Consider the following 8,902-nt stretch of genomic DNA (forward strand, 5'->3'; position numbering starts at 1 on the left):
TAAAAAATTCACTGTAAAAAATGAAAAAGATTTTTATGGTACAGAAAATGAAGTGAAATAGCCTCTTTCTCTTTCCAGCATCACTGTAATATCAGTATTCAGTACTTTATTTCTCATCTGCCGCTTGTTTGGTTAGTCTTATCCTATCCTATATGATCTATCCTATCTGAATTGTGATGCATGCATGCATATGCTTTATGTATGTATGTGTGAATCATACATTGGCATCATGATGTATGTATGAGTGTAACAGATGCATCATGATGTATGTAAATACTGTGTCTGTGCCTCTGTGGGCATGCATGTTGCATGGAATGGAAGGCGTGAAGAGGGAGGAAAAAGATTGAAGTTTTACTTTTTCTCTCTCCTTTTAGTTAGACCTATTCACATTCGATAAAGACTAATATGGAACGATTTTTCCAAACAACTTATTAAAAAATTAATCATTTATTATATATTACATTTAAATTTATTAAACTAAATATTTATCATTTAATTATTATATATAATGTATAATAAATAATTATGTAATATAATTTAAATAAAAATGATATATGCTAACTTGAAATAATAATTTTATATGATCTTTTCCTTTCAAAAATGGGTTATCAACCGAATAAAAATTAATTTAAAATTTTGATTATAAATATTAGATCTGCTAAATAAATTTTCACTTAAATTGAGGGTTTATTTAAAAAATAGGTTTGACATTGAATATAAGGTTGAAGATTCGGCACAGTCGGATCGATATTATTTTTATGTTTTATATTTATAATTATATTATAAAATAAATACTTAAAAATATATAAACATTAAATAATACTAGAACGTTTCAAACCTAGTTTTTTTTTTAATTATGTTTTAATTTTTTTAATTAAATTTTAATAGATAATAAAATATAAATAAATATAAGTATATTTTTTAAAAAAATAAATATTTAAAATATTTTTTTAAAAAATAAATTAAAGGTAGACATAAGATTATAAGTACATATCCCTATTGGTCTTCGACATTAGCAAAATACCTCTCGTTTCACTGACATGATTTTTTTTTTTTTTTAGGAGAAGTGTGAGATAATGAAAGAATTTAGAAAAAGAGATGAAGGAAAATGAAGTTAAAAAAAAAATGAAAATTACATATAGAAAAAATATGAAAAATAAAAAATAAAAAAATATTTGGTAAGATAAAAAGAAATGAAAGAAAAGATAAAATAAAATTAAAAAATGAAAAAAATGTATTGGACACCTAAGTCACATAATTTCATTAAAAATAAAAGAAATTTAAAAAAATTTAAAAATTGAAAATGAATAAAAAAGGTACAAAATTAAAATATATATATATATATGAAAAGAAATGAAAGAAATGTGTTAGGGTATTTTTTGATCCAAAAGGTAAATTGATATTTTTCTTTATTAGAAATTGTTAGTAAACAACCAGTGATATTTTCAACTTTTGACTCGCCTATTATGTACAGTATTATGTCAGCTCGACTACATCATTATTTTACCCACAGACCCTTCATATTTCACTTATAAATAAAGTCATCTAATTACTATCTATCAATTTGATTATTTTTTTTATTTTCTTATTTTTCTATCTTATCGACCTACTTTATTCCGATCTCTTACTCGAGTATCGAAGTGCAAACATAGGAAACACCCTCTGCTTTTACTCTTAACTGCTATCTTTCTCTTGTGCGATTTCAAAGTTTTTACCTTTAGCTCGGAGCTCGGTACAAATATTTTGTGTGCTAGGTAAAGGTTATATTTCCTAACTGAGCTAAACATTATACCATTAAGAAAAGACAGCCAATGAGGAATGAGAGCTAATTGTCCTGACAGGACTAAAACCCATAACAGTTAAGCCACGGATCAACTTGCTTTGGCACAAGTGAGACCAACCATAGAACAATTTCAAACTTTTATCAAAAAAAATCCAAGCCTTAAAATAGATGCTCCAAAGCATAGCACTACCCCAAGTCTCAAAAGTACTCAACCTAGTCATCCTGGTAGACAACCAATAGAAAAATAGCCAAGCTATGAGAAAGTTGAGGCTTTTTTAGCCTTTAGGGAAAATGAACATGCCATTTCAACTACCTATCATCATTATCCCAGCCATAACTCTACCTATAGAACCACACAAAAATTCAAATAGGCTGGCTTGTATCCCCAGCCAAACAAAGATTTGGAAGTCGGAATGTAAGCTATAGAAAAAGAACCAAAAGAAAAAATCTCATATTTTGAAGACGAGCTAAAATTCTTGGAAACCTTGCTTTTACCGAGGAAATTGTCTAAATCATGCCTCTGAAAGGGTTTAAGATGTTGACCTTAGAGACCTATGATGATACCTCAAATCTTTTTAATCATTTAGAGTTTTATCAGACTACTATGATGATAAAGGGTAAAGATGAGGCTCTTATGTGCAAAAGTTTGGTCATGACCCTCATAGGAGTAGTTCAATCCTAGTATTTTAGTCTGAAATCGAGGTTCATTACTATCTTAAAAAAGCTTAACCATTCTTTTTTGTCAAGATTCATCAATAACAGAAAAATTTTAAAAATCACCCTAAGCCTGATGTCTATCCATCAAGGCAGAAATGAGTCTTTAAAAGACTATGTTACGTGTTTTAATGCAAAAGCTCTATAAGTGAAAGACCTAGAGTAAATGATCACAGTAATTGCCAGCATCAATGGACTTAATGATTGAGACTACCACTTGAAACTTATATGCTTTCTTGAATAGCTAAAGACATTAGTTGACATGCTACTTGTTATAAAAAAATACATCAATGCTAAAGTTACAATTAAAAATCATGATAAGAAAGGCTTATCCCTTCTTATCGATCAAAAGAAAGGTAATAAGATCTACAATCCTCCCCTAAGAAGAGGATAATAAGAGTACCCTAAGGCTAGGAGTCCAAGCTAGCAATGGAGCTACACTGCATTAAATACTTCTAAAGAAAAGATTTGATGCAAATTGAAAAAAGACCTCGAGCTCAAATGGTTAAAGCTAATGAGGTAAAACACATGTCGAGACCATAACAAAATATGTGAGTTTATAGAGACTTCGACTACAATACTGAATATTATGTTGACCTGAAAAATAAGATAAAAAGTTTGATCATGAAAAGTTAGCTCGAAATGTTTGTGAAATAATGAAGACAGGGTCAAGGCAGGCAAGACTACAGAAGAGGGGATCACAGAAAAAAGCTAGTAAAAAATCAAATGGACAAATCAAATAGAAACTAAGGTGATAGAAGTAAGAGAAACGAGCAAAAAGATGAAGGTTGAGCCATAGATAATAGGCTCATTGCAAGTATAATTAATGTGATTATTGGGGAAGTTCTACGTCGGGTAAAAAAATTTGAAGAATGAATGATCATGGCTATAAAGTCCTTAATAAAAAGAGAAAAGTTGAAAAGATAAGCCAATCTCTTTCATGAAGAAAAACATAGAAGGAATTCAATTCTCACATGATGATGCTATCATGTTACTATTGTTGTATATAACTATATGGTAAGAAAGATTCTATTTGATAGTAAAAGCTCGATTGATGTTTTATATTACATCAGAATGTTGATAATGGGAATCAAAAAAGAAATGTTGAAGCCATTTACTACTACATTGATCAATTTCGAGAATGAACAAGTACTGGTAAAAAAATAATCTAGCTGTCAATCACATTGGATAATGAGCCAATAGTATCACATCAGTTAATGAATTTATTATGGTAATGTGCCTTCAGCTTTCAATTTGATATTAGGTTGACCTAGTCAATATGTTATATGGTTAATTGGCATAGCTTTCATTTAAAGATTAAGTTTTCAACATTGAATGGGGCTTGAAAGGTCAGAAGAGACTAGTTCATGATATGACAATGTTATGTCATAATGATGAGAAGGAAAGATTGGGAAGCTGATTAACAGTTTGGCCAAGAAAAAAAATCTAAAAAAGATAAAGGTGGTCGATGTAAAGATCAAGAAAGTGAAAGAAGCAAAGTAAAATGACCTTGGTGAGAAACAGTAAAAAATCGATGAAAAAGAAGCACGCTTTTAAATTGCTCTGAGCTTTTAAGCTCTATACCTATACAAGTTACAAATTTTGAATAGATTTATAGAAGCTGAGCTCTTAAGCCGGCATACACACTTGTCAACAAAGATCAAGTTATTAAATCAACTATAAAAAAATTTGAAATACAAATCTACATTTTGATTCAGTTATATATTTTTACTACTAACTGTTATGTCGAGATTTGTTCTTACTGTAGAAAACAGTTCTAATATAACGTAACAAAAATAAATAATTGACTAGAGATCTGAAGTCGATGATAACAGACTAGAACTGGTATAGGACCTCATCTTTATGCTGTTATGGGAGAATAATCTTAAAAATTATATGCAAATTTGGTTAAGCTTAGACTATAAGGAACAAGTAATTTAGCTACTTAGAAATAATGTCGACATGTTTGCACGGACCGCATTAGATATGCTAGGAATCAATCTCAAGTAATGGTCCATAAATTACACACCAACCTAAACATAAAGCCAGTTCGACAAAAAAAAAAAACTTTTGCCTCAAAAAAGTAAAAAGCTATCGAGAAAAAGGTCGGTAAGTTACTACAAGCATGCTTCATCAAAAAATATGTTACCGCGATTAGATAGCCAAAGTGGTCATGGTGAAAAAGCACTGTGAAAAATAAAAAAAATTATTTTGATTTTATCGACCTAAACAGACCTTATTTGAAATATAACTTTTCTCTCTCTAGTATAGATTAGTTGGTTGATGATAACGTCAAGCACAGCCTACTCTATTTCTTGTACGCCTATTAGGCTATAATTAAATCAAAATCTTAAAAGAAGATAAGGAAAAAATAGTTTTTATAACGGAAAAAAAAAAACTTATACTATTACAAGAATATGCCTTTTAGCCTGAAAAATTTGAAAGCAACCTATCAAAGGCTGGTTAATAAGATTTTCAAAAATTAGATCGACAGAAACATGGAGGTGTATGTAGATGACATAATAGTAAAGAGCAAAAGTTTGGCAAAATATATGAAATATCTGAAAAAGACCTTTAAATCTTGAATAAATATAACATGAGACCCAACCTGAGCAAATATGCTTTTAGAATTATGTCGAGCAAGTTTCTCAATTATATAATCAACAGAAGAGATATAAAGGCAAATCCAAAAAAAGTTTAGGCCATTCTTGATATGAAAGCACTAACCTCAGTGAAAGAGATAAAAATATTAACTAGGAAAATAGTTACCTTTAGCAGATTCATGTTTAGGTTGACATAACAATACTTATCATTTTTGAAAATTTTAAAGAACATCTCAGACTTCAAATAGACACCCTAGTGTTAGAAATCATTTGAAAAGCTCAAAGAATTTCTTTTTTCTCCTTTATTCTCTCTAAGTCTAGACCCAAAAAGGTACTATATTTATATATGACTAAAATCAACTAGGCTATTAGTTTAGGATTGGCCAAAAAAAAAGAAAAAAACAAAAAGGCAAAGGTCGGTGTATTTTTCACGTAAAGTATTGACAAGGTTAGAAATAAACTACATCAAAATAAAAAAATTGGTAAATGAAGTAGTCAAGTTGGTCCAAAAACTTAGGTCATACTTTCAAGTTCACATAGTTCACGTCCTGACCGATCAACCATTCAAGCAAATTTTACAAAAATCAAAATTATCAAGAAGACTAATCAAATTGATAGTAGAAATAGCCAATATAACCTACAGATACTCCCAGATCGACCTTAAAATCACAGGTGCTAGTAGATTTTGTTGTGGAATGCATCTTGTCAAAACTAATAAACAACTTGACGAGGTTAAGGAAGTCAAAGAAGGAGAAATGTGAAAATTTTTTGTTGACGGGTTAGCCACCAACTGTAGAATAGGGTCGATCTAATTATGATCAGTCTAGAAGACTTATAGCTTCAATACACCCTAAAGTTTGGGTTTAAAGCTTTCAATAATAAGGTTAAATATGAAGCTTTAATTATTAACATAAGACTAGCAATCGAGCTAAATGGGAAAAAAATCATTATATACAGTAACTTTCAAAAAATGGTTGACCCAGTAAATAGAGAATTTATAGTTAAAGAATAAGGAATAAAGAAATACCTAAATAAAGCATTGACCCACCTAGCCACTTTTTCTAAAGTCAATGTTTAAAAAATACCAAAGGCAAAAAATATATTAGCTGATTCACTATTTAAGCTAGTTTCAAAAATAACGACAAAGTGCTCAACTTATGTTCTAGTAGAAGAACTGGCACATAAGAGTATTAAAGAGATAGACGTTCTCAGACTATTCACCCTGACCACAAGATAAAGAAGATTTATTATAGTAATAGTGGACTACTTCACAAAATGGCTTAAAGTCAAAGTCGTAGCTACAACAACAGAAGTTTAGGATTAAAAATTCATCTTGAAAAACATAATATACAGATTTAGTCTACCTTGGTCTATAATAATATATAATGGAAAGCAATTTGACAAATTGAGATTCAAGGAATGAAGTGTCATTTTCTACATCGACCTAAGGTTCACCACAGTTGCCCATTCCTAATATAATGGTCAAGCCAATACGATTAACAAAACCGTATTGAAAGCCTTTAAAAAGAAACTAGACAAAACTAAAGGTAAATAAACTAATAACTTACCTGATGTATTATGAGCCTTCATAACCACTACCAAAGTCCCTACTAGAAAGACACCATTCCATCTGGCATTTGAAACAAAATTGTGGTGCCTGTTAAGATTGACCTTTTAAGCTTACAAGTTAAGCTTAAAATAATAAAAAAAAAAAGGAACGAAGAAGCCTTGAGGGCCAATTGGGATTTGATCAAGGAACACGGAGGTATAACTCTGAAAAAAATAGTAACTTATCAACAGAAGATAGCTAACTTCTATAATAAAAAGATCCAATGTAAAAATATAAAGAAGAGTAACCTAGTACTCAAAAAGGTGAAAGCTTTAAAAGTTAAAGATGAGGTGAAAAGTTATACTTAAACTAGGAGGGTCCTTATGTTGTTAAAAAAGTCATATATGATGCGACTTATAGATTGTAAAACATGAATGGCAATCCCATTCTAATAACATAAAATGCGAACAACCTTAAAGTTTACTACCAATAAAAGCTATAGAATTGAGCTTACACTTGTAATTTTGAAGGATACTTGTTGAATAAAAATCATAGCTTTTAACCATAACTAGTATCAACTAAGCTAATGGAATACCTGACCTCGGAGAACATATTATTGAACTGAACTAGCACTTAAATAATTAAATTTAATTTATTAGATTGAATGCTTAAGTTAATTTAATACACATTTAAGTTAGATTATTAAATTCAATAGGCCAATCTTATTGTCTTATCTGAGTTAAAACTTGAACAATTATCTTGATTATATCTTTGGATTAAACAGTAAAGTAAATATGTAAAAAGATAAAATAAAAGCTGAAACTTTGAATAAAAGGTGTTTGTATTCATGTATCTAATGACAAAATTATGGTTGAGTGATTACAAAATTGGATAAAAATTTTGTTAAGAAGATTCATTTGAGGGCTCTAAACAAACTCGACCTCTAACTTGAACATAATATACAAAAAAAAATAAAAAGTAACTTCTTCATTCTCTTCCCTCATCAGCCACAAGCTCAAAAATGGCATTATATCCAGCGCCTATAGTTGTGTCTTTATCCTCATCCCCATCTCTATCAGATAGCGATAAAGATTTGGTATTAAGGTTATCTAGTCTAATGTTGGAGAGGTTGAGGTTTAGACTGGCAAACTTGAATCGTACATCATCCTTGCATTGCTCGAAGGCACCAAGGACGTTATAGCGAGAAAATTTGACTTGAAGGTCAGAGAATCTCTGAGAAGCCATGAATTCTTAGATTATTTTCTTTGCCCATTCCCTTGGCCTTCTCCCTAGCCTTCTGTTCCGCTTCAAGCTTTGAACTCAGCTTGAAAATCTCAGCCTAAGCTTCATTGAGCTTAAGCTTAGATTGTTCTTTCTCGAACTTAACTGAGGTCATATTTTCTCTAGTTCAGCCACTCAATCATCAGCCTTTTCTTTTGCTCTTCCTCTTTCCTATACAGGTCAGAGAGGTTGGCCCTGAGCTTGGCAATTGCATCGTTGTTCTTATAATTATCCTAGATAAATTTTTGAGGTTCTGCTTAGTTTTTAGGTAGAAAGCCAGGGCTTGATAACCATAATGCATGCTTTCATTAGCTGATCGAGAGGGATATATTAAAAATTTCTTCAAAAGTGCAAAAAGAAATTTGAACTTAAAAGTAAAAAATAATGAAATTCATGAAACAATACAAAAATTGAGCTAAAAGATTACTCATTTCTTTAAGGAACAACAACCTTCATAAACTTTCAGGCCATGTCAATATCCTTTAAAAAATTTTCGTTAGCGTCATACTCTAAATCAATAGAGAAGCACTCTGAGGTGGGCTTCAAAATCTGGACCTTAGGCATCATTATAAAGAAAGTGGCTTCAATTTTCTACTTTTTGAGGGAAAGGCCTCCCAACTAATTGTTACCTTCTGCTTATTTTTGGCACCAGTAAGAGCCTAAGATATAAAACTTGGTAGCTAAAAAATGGGAGGTCAATTATTGTTATTCCCCTTTGAAGGAGCTCTGAGTTGCATGGGCTACTTCTAGCCCTTTTTCAACGTTAGCTGATGAAAGAACTTATGAAATTCAAACTTCTTGAAAGGCTTGGTGTCATTAGACATATCTACTAGATAAACTAAATGTTAGAAAAAATTAATAAAATCAAACACCCTATAAGGTTACTTTAAACCTATCCTAATTTTTTATCTCGCTCACTACCTTAGAAAGGTCAGCTCATATGTGTTTATAACCAGTTCTTTCCCTTTTGGT

Source organism: Durio zibethinus, chromosome 26 (genome assembly GCF_047325235.1).
Source record: "Durio zibethinus cultivar Kanyao isolate XHJ-2024 chromosome 26, ASM4732523v1, whole genome shotgun sequence".
Lineage (NCBI taxonomy): Eukaryota > Viridiplantae > Streptophyta > Magnoliopsida > Malvales > Malvaceae > Durio > Durio zibethinus.